We start from the raw sequence: 16,976 nt of genomic DNA on the forward strand, positions 1-16,976 counted from the left end.
GCAAAATAAAAAAAACAAAAACAAAAACAAAACGAGAGTAGTCAGCTAAAGCTCCATGTACTCCAGTCTTTATTTAGTGTTTTCCTGTGTTCCTCCTGGAGACCACCATGCCACACACATATCTCACACTTTGTTCGGATTCTAGGAATTGTCTGTCTCATAACTCTTGGTATGACCACCCCTGGGGAAAAAATGCCTTGTTTATAGTTTTGTACTCGATAAGCAAATTTAGAGCAATGTAAATTGAATGGTGAAAGTGTTAACTCTGACCTTAACTGTTTTAGATGTTGTCCTAAAAACTTTATATCAGGGGCCGGTGCTGTGGTGTAGCGGGTTAAAGCCCTGGCCTGCAGTGCCAGCATCCCATATGGGCGCCGGTTCTAGTCCTGGCTCTGCTCCTCTTCTGATCCCGCTCTCTGCTATGGCCTGGGAAAGCAATAGAAGATGGCCCAAGTCCTTGGGCCCCTGCACCCGTGTGGGAGACCTGGAAGAAGCTCCTGGCGCTCGCTTCGGATCAGCACAGCTCTGGCTGTTGTGGCCAACTGAAGAGTGAACCAGCGGATGGAAGTCCTCTCTCTCTGTTGTGGGGAGCAACTCGGACTAGACTGTTACTGGAATTAAGACTTACTCTATGCATCTGCTCTCCCACAACATGGCGCTGAGAAGGGAGAAACAGCTTCTACACAGCTGCCTCCAGTTCAACCAATAAACTGTAGGACCTGCTCCTGATTGGAGGAGAGCAGCGTACTCGGCGTGTGGGCAGCAGAGTTGGGATTGGTGGAAGAGGACTATAAAGGAGGAGAGAGACAACATGCACCAGGAACATCTAAGGGGAACACCTGTGCAGCCCCCGAGAGAGCCGGCCGGCGGTGTGCTGCTCCCCCGCGGAAGTGGGGAAAGTGGCAGGGGGAACCGCCCTTCCACGGAGGTGGAAGGGTCGGTAGCCAACCCGGGAAGAACCAGCAGCAAACCCAGGGAGGGCCGAGCAGACAAAAGAACAGCGCAGGGTCCTGTGTCGTTCCTCCACAAAGACAGGGAGCGACATCTGTCTCTACCTCTCTCTATAACTTTGTCTTTCAAATAAATAAAATACATCTTAAAAAAAAAAAAAAAGCTTTACATCAGCCATCAGAAACAAACTTAAAGCTAAGCTCAAGGTTTCTCTTGCAGGCATTGAGAGACAATCATTTTCATCCTCTCAACCAAGGTGATGCATCATGGGAGTGCGTTTCCATGATTTGATGTTTAACAGAACACGAAAGAGAACACGGGGGCTTTCTGTGGATTCCAACACCAACTTAAGGAAGAGATGCGTAGTTTAAAGATGCCCTGAAGTTACTTGCTACCGCGTTCTAGATTCATTAAAAAGTTCTTTGTGAGCCATACTTGTTTGCAGGAAAGGCTTCAAAGGTTGGTACCGAGAACCACATTGGAATTTTTAAATCGGGAAAAATGGAATTATCATTTATTATGTTTTTTTTTTTAAAGTTTTTTAGAAAAGGCTCTTTATCTCTCATAGGCTTTGGGATCAGGTCATGAATTATAGAACAGTCAGAAATCTGGGGCACTTGGGAAAACGGCGGTCCCAGGGGTGGGGAGGGGCGCCGGGGCTTTCCTCGGCAGGAGACCTGGTAACAGCTGCTTGCTGCACACAGCCACAAACGTCTGCACCTGTCCAGCCCTTGACAAGCGCCCCCCACACACCCGGCCGGGGAGCCGATGCTGAACCGGTTCCCCGTGAAGCACACACACAGGCTGAAATGAAATACACCCTCCTGGAGTCCCAGAGAGAAGTCCCACAAGCCAGACATGTTGGAGAAATCCAGCTTTGCACACGGTAACAAAAATGCTTTTAAAATCAAATGAACACCTTAATTCATGCTCATCTTGAGACACACATAGCCAAGTTTAGCTGTTTACAAACAAGATAATAGACATTTTTATGGTTGATAAACTACAGATTTGTCTGGGGAAAAAAATCATTAAATGTTTGACAAAAGAGCTGTGATAAGAGATAAGAACACAGCGTTCACTGTGCAGAGAAGCAGAGGGGGAAGCAGCTTGTGCCCTGCGCCCACATTTTCGGCTATGCGTGCTCTGATTACAGCTATGAACAATGCATACTGGGCCAGCGTGCTGAGTGACAAACAATAGGTCTTTTTCTGAAAGTATCTGTAGGAAGAACATACAAATTAGTCAACAAGGGAACTGAAATAATCCTTGTATTCTTTGTCAAAATAATACTTGAAGGTTTATCTGCAAGAATGTCGGCATTCTTCCCCACTGTGCGGCTCGCTTTCCTTCCTTCACTGTGGAATTCTTCCCCACTTGCACCTGGCTTGACCACCAGTCAGCTGGCTTCTGAGGATTCTCCCTGTTTCAGTCCCTCCAGCCCCCAGAGACCGCGGGCAGCTGCGCGCTCTGCTCTCTCCAGTTATAAAAGCAAGCTTGTGACATCCTTTGCTTGATTCCGTTAAATGCAGAATTAATTGGAATCGATTCACAACCACTCCCCCAGTGCAGCCTGCGTGGAGGCCCTGCTGGATTGGGAGGGGCTGCCCAGAGGGGAGCAAGCCCCAGTCCTCAAGGTGCACACAGGCCCAGGGCAGAGGCAGAGGTGAGGGGTCTCGTCTCAGGACCAGGGAGGGATTTTCTGGCTGGAGGTGGGAGCTGCGACAAAGGTGGCATTTCAGTCACAGAAGGCAGTGGCTGAGGGAAAATGGAACCCCAGGGTCTTCCAGGTGCCACCTGTAGATCTGGGGGAGACCTTATCAACCACCTGAGTGAGTGCTCCCACTGTCAGAGGAGGGTTAGGCCATGGCGAGGACGCAGGGAGAGGCAGAGGCTGCAGGCGGTGGGTGGTCCAGACAGGAGGATGAGGGGAAGTGGGATCAGGGAAAGAAAGACCAGGCGATGCTGAAATCGGACACCAAGGGGAGCCTGGGTGAGGACATCCGTCCCCAGAAATTCGATTTGGAGGCTGGGAGGGAGTTTGGCTTAGAGAGGGGAGTGGATGGCAGTGTTTAGGGTTTTTACTGCTACCTCTTTTCTTGTGGCCATTCTGACGTGTGAGCCTCCTCAGGCAGAGCGGTTTAGGGAAGGGAAAAGGTGCTCATATTTTGTGTTATTGCCCTGGACTATGAATTAAGGATCCCTTTTCTTTCTTTCTTTCTTTCTTTCTTTCTTTCTTTCTTTCTTTCTTTCTTTCTTTCTTTCTTTCTTTCTTTCTTTCTTTCTTTTTCTTTCTTTTCCTTCCTTCCTTCCTTCCTTCCTTCCTTCCTTCCTTCCTTTCTTCCTTCCTTCCTTCCTTCCTTCCTTTTCAGATTTATTTATTTATTTGAAAGTCAGAGTTACAGAGAGAGAAAGAGGAGAGGCAGAGAGAGGTGTTCCATCTGCTTGTTCACTCCCCAGTTGGCTGCAACAGCCAGAGCTGCGCTGATCCAAAGCCAGGAGCTTCTTCTGGGTCTCCCACGCGGGTGCAAGGGTCCAAGGGCTTGCGCCATCTTCCACTGCTTTCCCAAGCCATAGCAGAGAGATGGATTGGAAATGGAGCAGCCAGGATTCGAACTGGCGCCCATATGGGATGCCAGCACTGCAGGCCAGGGCGTTACCTGCTACACTACAGCGCTGGCCCCAATGAACCCTTTTCTAGCTTTATTTTTCCCAGTAATAATATGTACATACTATTTTAAACTTAATATTGCAAGAAGTGCTAAATAAGGATGTATTTCTTTAAAAAGATTATATTATTTGAAAGGGAGAGTTATAGACAGAGAGGGGGAAGAAAGAGAGAGATTGTCCATCTGCTGGTTCACTCCCCCAAATAGTGGCAACAGCTGGAGCAGGGCCAGGCTGAAGCCAGGAGCCTGGGTCTCCCAAGTAGGTGGCAGGAGTCCATGCACTTGGGCCACCCTCTGCTGCTTTCCCAGGTGCATTAGCAGGGAGTTGGGTCAGAAGTGGAGCAGCCCAGACTCCAACCTGTGCTTAGATGGGATGCCCATATTGAAGGTAGTAGCTTAACCTGTTGAACTACAACGCTGGCCCCAGAGTTTTCTGATCTGAGTTGTTTCAGAGAAAAGAAATCCTTCAGAGATGGCCTGGGTGTGAAATGGTTTGGATGTGAAGGCAGCACACAGAATCAGCCACACATGACAGGGACGGCTTCTGTGGCTGTCGGTAGTGATAGGTAAAACACGATGGCACTGACGGGTGCATGAAGATTAAGTTACTGATGTCCAGGAAAAGAAATTCAAGCTCCATAAGAAAGCACACCCTTTAAGCCCCTTGTGCTGTTGGCAGAGCCTTGAGACAATTCCCAGGCAGACACCAAACCTTCAGGACTACGTCAGTTCCCTAGGCTCCTCGCTCAGGAGCCCAGACCCCCTCCTGCTGACCTTGTCCCACCACCATGTCTACTGCAGACCCTGGAACCGATGAGGCTGTTCCCAAACAGCCTTGCTTTAGAAGCCATCCATTCAAGTGTCTGGCTCCAGGCAGGCGGCTCCTGCCTGAACCTTCCTTAGGACTTGCCTGTGAGGCACAGACACACGGGCCTCTGTGGGCTTCCAGTTCCATCTGCCCTAGAGGTTCTGTTCACACGATGTTTGGGCCGCTGTGTGTTCTGGCGCCTACCAGGCTCCCGGTGAGTTCTTGCTGCTGAGATTCAGAGAGTAGGAGCTTTCTGTTAGGATGGCATGAACATTTGCCAAATATTTGGTAGGCAAAACCAACTTAACGCAATTGAAGCCCTGTTGTGTTACTAAGACCTGCGTTAGAGACCTACTTTCCTTTTTTGGTTTGGTCTTGCCTACCTGAAGTAAGCTTTTCTCTTTGGGTTCTGCTACTTCTATCTGCTCCATGGAGGTGAACTACACTGCCTTCGTGGTATTTCTAGATCTATCTTACAAAAATAAGTGACGGGCCACCTGGGAGCCTGACCTTGCGAGCATGAACCAAGCAGCAAACAAAGTGTGTCCTGGGGTGAGCAGGGCGTCGACTCTTACCTAAGTCAGGACAGGGACCGAACGCGAGCCCTCGTCAGTCACAGGCACTGGGTACAGGGCACTGGGCCCTGCTGACTATCTATCAATGCTGACGGCACACGGCGGCATTTAAATTTGCTTTTACAAAACCCATTTGTACCGCTAACCAAAGAAACCCAATGGAGACAGCTGGATGGGGCGCTATGATGTAAAACTGCCCAGTACAAAATGGAAGGGGATGAAGGGAGAGACTAGCGATCGGTAAACTCAGAGCGGATTCAGGCAGTGACCACAGCAGCGGTCGGCACGGCAGGCAGCCCGTAAGAGGTCTCAGCTAATAAGAGGACAGAGCAGGGCATCAGCTTATTTCTATATTCTCCAATCTTAGGTAATAAGTGCTCAGCCAGCGGCAGATAATACTCCTTTTCTCATTGTTCTAGAAGAGATTTAAAAAAGACTGTTAACAAACAGGCTAAATGGCCACTTACAGGATCGCGCTGCCTAAACCAGAATTAGTCATCACAGCTATTATGCACTTGTGAGGAAACCTCTTATCAGCTCATCTCATGCCCGGCTTCTCTCCAGCAGATTGTGTTAGACCGGGGCTCGGCAGCCGCTACGACGCTTCCTTTGATCCTGCAAGGGGCTTTATGCATGAATTAGAATCCTGGACTTTAATTTGTTTTGGCAAAGTGTTTTCTGCAGTATCATTCTGTTTTCACCATTTCCCAACCATCTTTGACATTTTTACCCTCATCCCCTCACATCTTATTAGGCTAGAAGTGCATGGTGTTCGCTTTCTCTAAGGAGAGAGCATTGATTGCTTACTGGATGAATAAAAACGTAGAGGATGTTTCAAGGCCTGGCAGGGCTCCTTTAATTGTTCTTAGTGAAGGCCTACAAATGGGCAGATTCCGAGTCTGCGCTCACTCGGCAGGAAGGAATCCTTTCCACACGACCAAAGGACATCTGGGCGGGCCAGGACAGCTGCTTGTGGGGTCTCAGGTGCGCCACAGGGAGGGCACAAAGCTGGGCGAGACCTGATCCAAGCTGCGGCTGCTGAGGGAATTTTGGTGCAGATCATGTCACACAGCTGAAACGAGACAAAGTGTGGCAAAGGCCACTTACGGAAAAAGGCGAGGCTGCCTTTCGGAATCAAAGACTTCACATTCCCAGGTTGGCGAGGGCCCTCCAGGCTCGCAGGCCAATCCCTCGGTGTGACGTCAATTTCCCAAGGCAGTAGCCTTCCGGCCTGAGGGCTGGTGGTCCGGCTCTTATAAAGGAGAGGGTGGACTTAGAAATGGCATCAGGTCAGTGTTGGGACAAGGTCACCCCTGAGAGAGTACATGAGACTTCCTACTGCACTTTGAGGGCTTCAGTAGACATGCTTTGATCCCGAGTTGGTACTCAATCATTCTGACCAGACACAGGTTTTGGGCATCACATATCATCAAAAAAAAATTTATGCAGCAGCAAATTAGTTCAATACTGCCTGAAAACTTGGTAAATGCCCACCAGAGAAAATAATTATGCGAGAATCCTTTCTGTACAAGGAATGGTTGGTTTAGAGCTCCTGTCTCCTGCATATTACAAAGCAATCCAGTGAAGTCCTTTCGGACTCTGTTTGCACAGGCTACACAAGTCCGTTTAGGGAGAGACATTCACGTAAACTCACACAGCCCCCACGTAGCTGACAATGGCATTTAGGATTAAAAAACTGGCACTGTGAGTGGTCTTTCAGAGAAACATGCTCATTACGGTACTGCTACTCATTCATCACTTGCTCATTGCTGTATTCAAGAGTAGACATTTATTTAATACCTATCATGTGTGAGGCACGCACTGGACCCAAGGGGCAGGAAGGTGAACAGGAGGAAGCCCCTGCCTCCCAGGAGCACCTCGTGTGATAAGAGGGAGGCCACGGGACCATACGTGGCAGAATGTGCAAGGGGTAGGTCTAGCAGTTGTGTGGAGTGACCACACATGCAGGGGTTCTGACCAGTGGTCTGGGATGGATGCTGGAATTCCTTCCTAGAGGAAGACATCTGGGCCCGGGAGAAGGAGTATGGATTGGATAACCTATGGAGGTGTGAAAACCTATTTTTTTAAAACACTGGAAACATTAGGTGAAGTAGAAACAGGGTGAAGCTGGAAAACTGGCAACAGGACCGCAAACATCCTGCAGAGCTTCATGTCATGCAGGCACATTTGGGATGGTCCCAGGAGTGCCAGGTACAGAAGGGGTGTGCAGTGAGTCCAGGCCCTTGGCAACAAGGATGCAGAATGAGGAGGCACATATGCAGGAGGGAGCCTGACTCTCTGTGAGGAGGCTTTGCCAACAGCCCAGGAGAGAGCTGAGGCCAGCCCTGAGCCATGCTGGTGGCAGTGGCACCACAGCCCCTTCCCGGGCAGCTTCTCCAGGGTGGGGGTGGTACCCACGATGCCGCTGGCTCAGGTTCCAGCTGAGGGGCAAAGCACTGCTCCACTGACAGATCCTAGGGAAGATACCACAGGAAGATGAGATGGAGGAAATGGACAATGAATTAAATTTTGGCCACATGGAATTTAGGATGCCTGAAGTACAGTCGAAAATATGAGTTTGGGACCGGTGCTGTGGCGTAGCGGGTAAAGCCACGGCCTGCAGTGCTGGCATCCCATATGGGCACCTGTTGGAGTCCTGGCTGTTCTACTTCCGATCCAGCTCTCTGCTGTGGCCTGGGAAAGCAGTGCAAGATGGCCCAAGTCCTTGGGCCCCTGCACACACATGGGAGACCTGGAAGAAACTCCTGGCTCCTGGCTTCAGATCGGCACAGCTCTGGCCTTTGAGGCCATCTGGGGAGTGACCCAGTGGTTGGAAGACCTCTCTCTCTCTGCCGCTGCCTCTCTGAAACTCTGCTTTTAAAATAAAAAAAAGTCTTAAAAAATAAAATATGAGTTTGGTTTCAGGAAAGAACAGAAACATAGATTTGAGAGCCACTGGCATGGAAGTGAAATGGGTAAAATTGCTCGGGAGTGAGTGGACCTCACGTCTGGTGGAGCAGCAATGGCGACAGCACAGGTGGAAGGAGAGGAGGCAGTGACCGCCAGGGGCTGGCAGTGCAGAGCCCAAGGGCAAGCTAGGGATTTCAAGGCATCAGTGCCCAACAGCAGCTGTGGGCATTGCCACCATGTGTGCATCGAGAGGGGTAACCAAACACTTCCTGCCTCTGCTGATAAGGAGCTGCAACAGAGTGGCACCCCTGGGTGGGGCACCAAGCAGTGGGCCGTAAGTGTTCCAGGAGACGACACTGAAGCGAGGGCACAGTGTCATTTTGTGTCATGGGATGGGCTCAGGTGCTGTCACCCTGCAGCATGGTTTGAAACACATGCCTGCATGTGGCTACCTCTACTGGGCCATGAGACATGGGGTGTCCAAGAGAGGGTACTATGGATGGACTGATGAAATCAATGTCGCAGATTAAGAATATGAGAGGATAGGGACTAAACTGAGAGACTAGTGCCACACTGAAGGGAGAGGGGAGTAAGACGCCGTGTGTGTGTGTGTGCGTGTGTGTGTCGGGGGAGAGGGACTCCCCTTAGTAACTCCAAGGGATCTGAACGTGGAGAAAATGTGAGTATGTGAATATTTCTTTCCAGTTGCTTAGAAGCCACAGTTCTACAGATGCCTAGAGCCTGTGCCACTGCACGGGCGATGTTGGAATCAACCCCTGGGTTCCATTCTGAGTGGAAGGGAGACACTCCAAGCTCTCCAGGGAAGGGGACACAGTAAAAAGTTGCCTCCTGATGAGGCAGCCCAGCCTTCTGGAGGGTCCTGGAAGGTGGCTGGTGCCGGCCGGCTGAGCAGAAGGGAGCAGGCCTTGTGCACCGTCTGTGGGGGCTGGACTGGGGAGGCAGGGGCGCCCCCCGATGCTGCCTGGGGTGGAGGGAGATTTGCTGGAGCTTAGACTAGTTGGGGGGAAGTGTTAGGAGTGGGAGAGGAAGCTCCAGGGAAGCCACCTTAAGCTTAGATGCAAGCAAACCTCCTCCTGAATTGAGGGAGCGGATTCCTAACTGGCCCTAGCTAGGCAGACTCGGTCTAGGAATCAGGAAATTAAATTGAGAAACAAAAATAAAGAACGTTTAACTCTGCTCTCTGCTCTGGGACTGCGGAGTTCATTCCCACTACAGCTGCAACTAAGATGAGGTGATTGCTTTGAATTCCACGTGGGATTAAACTGATCGTGAAGTTTTTCTTCCAGTTCCTATCAGGTATTGATCACGCATCTGCAACTAGGCCACAGGCGTCTATCGTGGACATGCAATGTGTTCTTTTTCTTAAGGAATTCTTTGACCATCTCACAGTTTTCTAAAAACTGGCTGGTGTCTCTGCGGGAAATGACCTGTTGTAGAAGCAGCGGTGCCTCACATGACGAAAAGCCCAGGTTGGCCAGGGCAATCCTTGAGTTTCCTGGAGGTGTTCTCAGGCTGACCTTGAGCTCTGTGTCTCAGAGCTGCCTGCTGAGATGGATTTGTGTGGCAGGAATTACAAGGATCCTATCGGCGCAAGACCCCTGAGCTTGCTTGCTTAGTTTCATTTTCGATTACAATACAGGCTTATTCTGGACAACTGTGCCCATTGACTTCTTTCAGTAAAAGTCGATTGTGACGACTCCTGGGGTGCGTTCCATCCCCGCTTCCCCCTCCCCCGGGTGCCAGGCGCCCAGCTGCCCGGGGTGGGAGGGGGGTGGAGATCCTCCCCTATTGGAGACGGCGGGTGGGAGTGCTTGCCTCTGCTTTCTAGATGATGGAACGCTTAATTAATCACTTGTTTGGTTTCTGTTAATTGCATTGCCTTTCTGGCTTTAGCCTTCCCAGCCTTGCAGGTGTCATGCTATGAAAACAAAACACATCTTCCGGGATCTGCCCCAATTTCCACTGTTTGTCCTGTTCCACTTGCCCACCAGGTCTCCGAGTCTGATGGAATGGTTCTCTTCTGACTGCTCGATTGTTTGTGGAGCTGCTTTTTCCAGAACGGTTGGCTTTGTCTGCATTTCTGTATGCCTGCAGTCAGGCAATGCTGCCTTCTCCTCTCTTGCCGATCTCTTGTCCGGTGCCCAAGGAAAATGAGTGGTGTGCAGCTCAGAACGGGCTCCTCCCAGATGGGTATCGTTGGGAACTCGGTTACTGTTTTGTGGAGAAGAATTGAGACGTTCACAGCAGTTGTGCCACTCGGAACAACCAAAGGTGTGCCGTGGGGTGTGGTCGACGGAAGTGGCTGTGCCTGTGTGGTCTTTCTTCCCCTACCTGGATACTCAGGCTCTTTGCAATTCTTTATTCAATGCAGTATCTGAATAAATTGGAGCATTATCCAGGCACTGCTCTTTTTGAAGTTTTCCTTAGAGGCTGGTAGTCAGAATTTCACCACGGTGAAAATCCACGGCCACGTGGGCTGTATCCGGGCCTGTTCCCCTGAGCAAGCACTGAGAGGCATAGGCAGGCTCAGGGCCACCTGTAGCGCGAGGGCTTCCAGGCACTTAACTAGGCCTGGAGCGAGCAGCAAATCCCGCTCCACAACTTCCGGTTACGCTCTTCTGTTATCCACGAGTCCTGCGCACTAGTACCATGCTAAGTTTCTTAAGGAACCAAGCAAAAGGAGGTAAATTTGCACATTGATTTTTGTCTTTTGTCTGCAATTTAAGGCTAATTTAAGAGGATGGTGAGATTCTATTTTCAACTGGCTGAAGTTCAATGGGAATATAATAAAACACTGTTACAGCACATTCTTTCAGAGAGAAATTTTGGCAAAGCTAAATCTAATTCCTTGCAATGGACTTACTGTGCTAGTGAGTAACACACCCATTAGGGCGCAACGCTTCCCACAGCACAGGGATTTTTCCACATTTTCTTTTAAGCCAACTCAGTATTTCATTGCTTTGAATTCAGAAAGCAAAAGGGGAATATTTTACAATAAAATCAATGAAGGACATATAGTTTCACTACAGCTGTATTTTTATCATAAGCCTGTGTTTTCCAAATTTAAGAAGCATATTTGAGTATTTAATACATAGGAAATGACTTCATTTAATTGGCCTTGTAGTGAAAGCTTTGTGATTTAGTAAAGTCTGCCGATTAGCTTGACAACTAAATTTTTCTTAGTGAAAGAGCACCCATACCACAAATCTCTGGTATGAATCAAGTATGGGAAGTTTTGAAGCTACGCTGCTTTATTTTTCTTTAGTCTTTTTTTTAACTATTTCCCTTCCAGTCGGGTCTTCCTTCCCAGTGGTGGAAGAGCCGATAGGAGCCGTGAAGAGGTGCAGGGTCAGGATCATCACACTGTGTAATTCCCTCTCATTTTCCCAAGATGCTGAGTTTGGTCAGTTGCTCACGATTTCCCATTGACTTGTCTTCAGCTCAAAAGCAATGAAGCCCTGCTCTAATCTGCGAAGAAAGCCGGGCTCTTGGGCGTGGTCTCCAGTGCCCTCCCAGGCCTGTCTCCCCGCCCCGCCCCAGTGTACGTGCCCCTGGAGCACTGTCGCCTGGAGCCATCACAGGAATGCTTCCATCCTCATTTATTCATTCTTCACTCATTCAACAAATATGCATTAGTCATGCACCATGGCCTAGCACATGGTTCCATGACCGCTTCTTCCAAACTCTCAACTTCTGTCGATTCTTCAAGGTAGGTTTGTTTCATAGAACTTCCCTCACAGCAAAGGGCCAGCAGAATTTCTGCCTCTCTGAACTCAAGCCCTCCCCATGTCATATCTCCTACTCTTCCGGTGCCCAGCAAAATGGAGGGCCCTATTTTGGACTAGAGTTATAACCATCACACAACACTGTACCCTGTGAACTATAACTTCTGTGTCTTAAATCAGCCATTGTTATCCATACAATCATGAGATTACTTGTGAAGATTAAATGTGATAATACAGGTGGGAGTCCTACATTTACATCAAGGATTACTACTCCCTATGTATGTCAATGTTTAAGCATGCATTTTCTTAAATTCTTTGCAATTTTTTTGTAATGAAACCTGCTGAATGTAAAAAACACCCATAGTAATGGGTGGATACCACATCAACGTGGAGGGTCCCTTGCCAGGTGTATCAAAACTCTAGCGATTGTCTCCATAGCTCAGAAATTAGCGTTCTTATAGAGGAAGACAATGACCCTTATCAGTTGTCTTGTTTGGATTGTTTCTCTAGACAGGAGAACATTGCAAAGACCACTGATGCATTTTGTTTTCACTGAGAACTAAAATAAACCAAACTCTTGGTTTAAACAAAGCCTTAAAAGTGTTAGAAAAGTTCTCTAGGAACTTACATCTCCAGTAACTTACTCGTTTTAGGAACATGCATTTCCAGAAACGGGTGAGAGCAGTTACTGAGCTCATCGGTGGGAGCAGTGAGAGAGGCAGCAGCTTCTGCAGGACCCAGAGTGGAACACAAAGACCCTCCAAGAGTCCATCCCTTCCAGTTGGAAACACCGGCGCGATTAAGCAGGTTAAGCCTTAGGGCTGTTCCGAGGTGACCTGTTCGAGTTGGAGTTTGACCAAGAACCCTTAAGCTGTGTCCAAGAGCAGTAAAGCCGTAAGGACACAAAGTGATGAGGAGAGCACTCCGTCTGGCACTCTGGGGTGGCCCGGCCCAGATCCTGGCTGTCTCTTGTCTGAGCAATGCCACGGAGGGCAGCACCTCTAAACGCTGACCAGGGGGCCAGGGCACTGCAGGTTCCTAAGGTTTCTGTATGCCAGCACTTCATTCCAGTGAGCAAACAACATGGTGATAGGACCCGAGTGCAACCCCAGACTGCAGGGTAAGTGCTAACATGCAACCCTGCTGTCTGACTGGAAAACAAGAAGAGAGGGGCGGCTGGAGATCCGTGTGCACCGTTTTCCCACCGCAAACACATCATCTCTGCGCTCTCCCCCTGCCATGAGGATCCATTTCCAGGGATGAGTTCTCCCTCCAGGGTGGCCTTGCCCTCGAGGGGGAGGGGCGGACAGCTGGCAGGAGCCAGGGACTGGGAACAAGTTCACAGTGTTCGTCTCCGGGGACCTGGAGAAGAATGGAGAATTGGCTCTTTCATCTCTGGCCTCTGCTCTGCTTTTTGCTGCCCCTGAGCCTCTGCTGTCCCCAAGCGGCCGTGGAGCTGCTGGTGTGCAGGGAACAGGTCCCTAAGGCTTCCTGTTTACAAGGCTGCAGTGCTGGATTCCTTAACCCTTCGTTTGCAGACGGTCCCTGTGTGGCAGTAAAACGGTCCAGGGAGCAGGTTTTGAGCCATCCTGGCTCGGTTGAAACCGAGGCTCCAAAAGGTGGCCGCACACCTCTGAGCCCAGCATCTCCCGCACACGTCCTCCTCCACACAGGTGCCCACGCCGTTGACAGGACGATTGAGCGCTGCTCTGACTCCGGGGAAGGCTGTTAACCCGAGTAGTCAGAGACACATTTTGTGCTCCAGCATCTGGCTCTGCGGTTTGCAATCTCGGTGACCCTGGGCAAATGTCAGCTTTCAAATCCACGGGAAGAGAAAGAGAACGCCAGGGCGGCACCACACACGGCATCTGGCACCTCGTCACTCCAGCAGAGGCTGCAGCTACACTTAATGACTTGTGAAGCTGATTTATTGCACATTTTTATCCTAAGGAAACGGTTTTTTTGGCCTCCATATGCTTGAAGAGCCAAATAAATTGCTCCAAAGAATAAAGGAGGTAAAATGCCTTTTGGTGGTCATACCAAAACACCCCTCTCACAAACTCAGGGAAACTTCTTAGATCTATTTATTAGGAGCTTACGAGAATCTGCATATTAACTGATGCCAATTCATTATTCAGTAGGGAATATACGAGCTACTGCGGCCGGCGCTGATTGGTAGAACACTTGAGGCTCTATGAGAGTTTAAGGCTAATAGACCCAAGCCTTGCTCCTCCAATGGAGAGAACTGCTCATCTTCACAACTTCCTCGTCTTGCAGAAAGGGTCAATCAGGTGAACGGCTCACAGCTTTCCACTGGAGAAGCAATTGTGTGTGTGCCCAGGAAGTGGGCAGCAAAACCTAATCTCGAGTAAAACGCATAATTCCCTAAGTGGAAATGGTCAATGGAAGAGCAAGAAGAAGGGAAAACAGAACAGAACAAATAATTGTGCATAGCTTGGATCAGAGCTGGTAATGGGATAACAGAAGTGACAAAAGGTCAGTGTCAACTTCAGAAAGACGTCCTAAAGTTGGAAAGCATTGGCAGCTCGCCCTGTGTGTGTTCAGGGGTCAGGAGCACCCAAGGTCCACCCCAGGCTTGGTGTCCCTGCTTCTGTGGCCTTGGGCTTGGGCAAGCAGCCTTGGCTTTATGTGGGCTCCAGGAAGCCCTCTGTAAGGGAAGGGGCAGACTTAGAAGTGCATGGCTCTGGATCTGACCATGACAGTCACAAAGAACTACCAGAAACAGCTCCTGCCCTCAGGGAGCTTACAGTCTGGCCGGGCGCCCACCCCAAGCACAGCCTACAGAAGAACAGTCAGACCTAGAGAACTCTTCTGGGAAAAACGCTGAAGGAATGGGTTGATCTCAGGTCACATGGGGGATTCTGCACCTCATTTTTGGAGGAGTGGCTCAGCAAGGTGGAGAGGTTACAGGAGGAGAGGCAGAGTTATCTTTGCTCTCTGCTTCTGTCCCCTCTGTCCACAGAGGGAAGCTGCAGGTGGGCCCAGCCTCCCGGAAGACGCCCTCAAGCCAAGGGTAATGGCACACCAAGGCCAATGGGCTCCTGAGCTTCCCGCTGCGGGTGCCTTTCCATTCCTCAAAAGGAAACCAGCCCTAGGACCCTTACGCTCCGTTAAGTCGCTTGTGATGCAACCCTGATTTCTTTCACCAACCTGATGAAACACGAACACTTGAATTCTGTAGGAACAGGAGCAATTTGGCCTGTTTTTAAGACAGAGCTGTCTCATCCCCAGCAGGAATCGTCCCAGGTCATCTGATCAAGAGTCACTAGCATTACTTGAGTGCTGTATTTCTGAATGTCGCTGTGAAGCGCACCAGGAACACTGAGTTCCGCCAGCCACTCGGTGACCCCCGAGCGCCGGAGACGCTGCGCTGCGTGGTGCCTGCTCTGTGGGTGCGTGTGGCAGATGGTGAAGCAGGGCCTTGCTCATACAGCACCCACCCCAGGGAGCCCGGGGAGGCGACCTACCCTGGCGATATAAAAACTTTCCCTAATGAGTCTAGCAGTAAAGTTTCAGTTTGGCTGCCTATACCCAAAAGCTCCATGTATACTGACTCAGGCAAGACAGATGTTTAATCTCTCTCTTGTCCAAAGAGGCTGGAAGGAAGCAGGCTGGCTGAGGCATCTCTCAGCAGTAAACAGGAGAGCTGGACATCCCCCTCCTTTTGTACTGAGACTTCCTGGATGTGCCTTCTATCTCAAGATGTCTTCACAGCAAGAGGCAGCTGCAGGAGGCCCAGCCTTCTCATCAGAGCTCCAGACTGCAGGACAAGCCATCTTCCTTCCCAGTGGCCGTAATTTTACAGCATGCCTGCGGCTGCACGGCTCCTGCAATGGGGACTGACAGCCTTGTCTCGCTGCCTAGGGCGGCGTCTTGACAACACAGGGGGCTCACTCACCCTGGAATGAGGCGAGAACTGGTGCTTTCCTGTCCCTACCTCAGTGGACACTTCAACAAGGGGTGGTGGCTAGGGGCAGGGGAGCCTCTCACAACCCTCTCACAACCACGCTGTGCTCACCTGTCCTCTTGTGTCTCCTGGCCCAACCCCTCCATCTCCCTTCTGACTCTGTCTCTTCTGGAACCCTGTGATGCCAGCGCTCCCTGCTCTGTCTCCAAACTCCAGTCCGTGACCATGCGTGTGGCTCTACCAAGTCTCAAGTGGTGAACGAGGGAGCAGATTTGTGCCTTTGGTGAACAAATGGTTTGCCTGGGAAGAGGTGCTGTGTGCCTGGTGAGTGGTGGGTGCTGTGGGAAGCCCACCGTGGGGCCCTGGAAGCACTCAGAGAGCAAGCTCAGATGGAGAGGCATGGCTGAATCTCACCCACAAGCAGTCCCCCTTCTAGTTTCTTCCTTCCCTCACCATGGTTTCCTGAAGGCAGAGTTTCTAACGCACTACTCTCGGACCTGTCCCTAAGTCCCCCCTGAAAGGTTTCTGTCTCCCAGATTCCTAGGACTCCCTCAGGGAGGCACAAGCTGTCCAGGTCACCAAGGCCAGCAGCCTCCCGCAGAGTGGCCTTTTGTTAGCTTTCCTCTCTGTGGCTTCCTGCGCTGTCACTCAGACCCTGGTCCCCAGGGCCGCGTCCTGTGGCTTTCTCCTTCTGTAGGCATCTTCTGGGTCTCTCCTTTCAGCTGTGACACCCAAGTCACCCTCGGGCTCGTCCTGTGCCTCCGGTCACCTCTCCAGTGCACGGAGATGTCCACAGCAGAGACCTGTTTACAGCTCTTTCCTTCTTGGTCTAAAGGACTTGGGCAATGTCCCTGAGGTCGCCGTTTTCCACTTTGAGCCTTCCCTTGCCCTCACTCCCAGACATCTGCTAAGGGAAGGCTCAGACCTGGGAGTCTGACTCTGCTGGGATTCCTGGGTGGGTCTTCTATGCTTTCACCTGCCCCAGTTCAATCTCCAGTCCCTCCTCCTGGACACGACCACAGCCTTGGGCTGGCTCCCCAGCTCCCACTGGAATCCCTAAACTCTGTCGCACAAGCAGCTGCACCTCGCCCCTCCTGAAATCACCGTGGTGACATCACTCACCCAACTGCCAATGTCCACTGCCAGCTCTGGTCACTTTGAAAGCCCTCTGTCACTCCTCTGCTTTCTTTCCGGTCTTATCCACGTTAACTCAGGCTGTGGATGTGTTGCTTAGGTTCCAAGCCTTCACTCTCACTGGTTCCTCAGCCTAGACTCTTCCTCCCCTCTGCCCAGCTTCTGAAATCTGGGTGAAATGTTCACTAAGCCTTGGCTCTAAACCAGGCTCCAAGAGCGCATCCGAGGACCACACCCATAGCCCCTGAACTTGAC

At 50.5% G+C, this 16,976-nt stretch overlaps 1 protein-coding gene across 2 annotated transcripts in view; it reads right to left on the bottom strand.

Annotated features, from left to right (window-relative positions):
* The window catches only part of PACRG (parkin coregulated), a 578,050-nt gene that overhangs the window by 105,939 nt on the left and 455,135 nt on the right, over positions 1-16,976 (bottom strand). The window lies entirely within an intron of this gene.

Source organism: Oryctolagus cuniculus, chromosome 5 (genome assembly GCF_964237555.1).
Source record: "Oryctolagus cuniculus chromosome 5, mOryCun1.1, whole genome shotgun sequence".
Lineage (NCBI taxonomy): Eukaryota > Metazoa > Chordata > Mammalia > Lagomorpha > Leporidae > Oryctolagus > Oryctolagus cuniculus.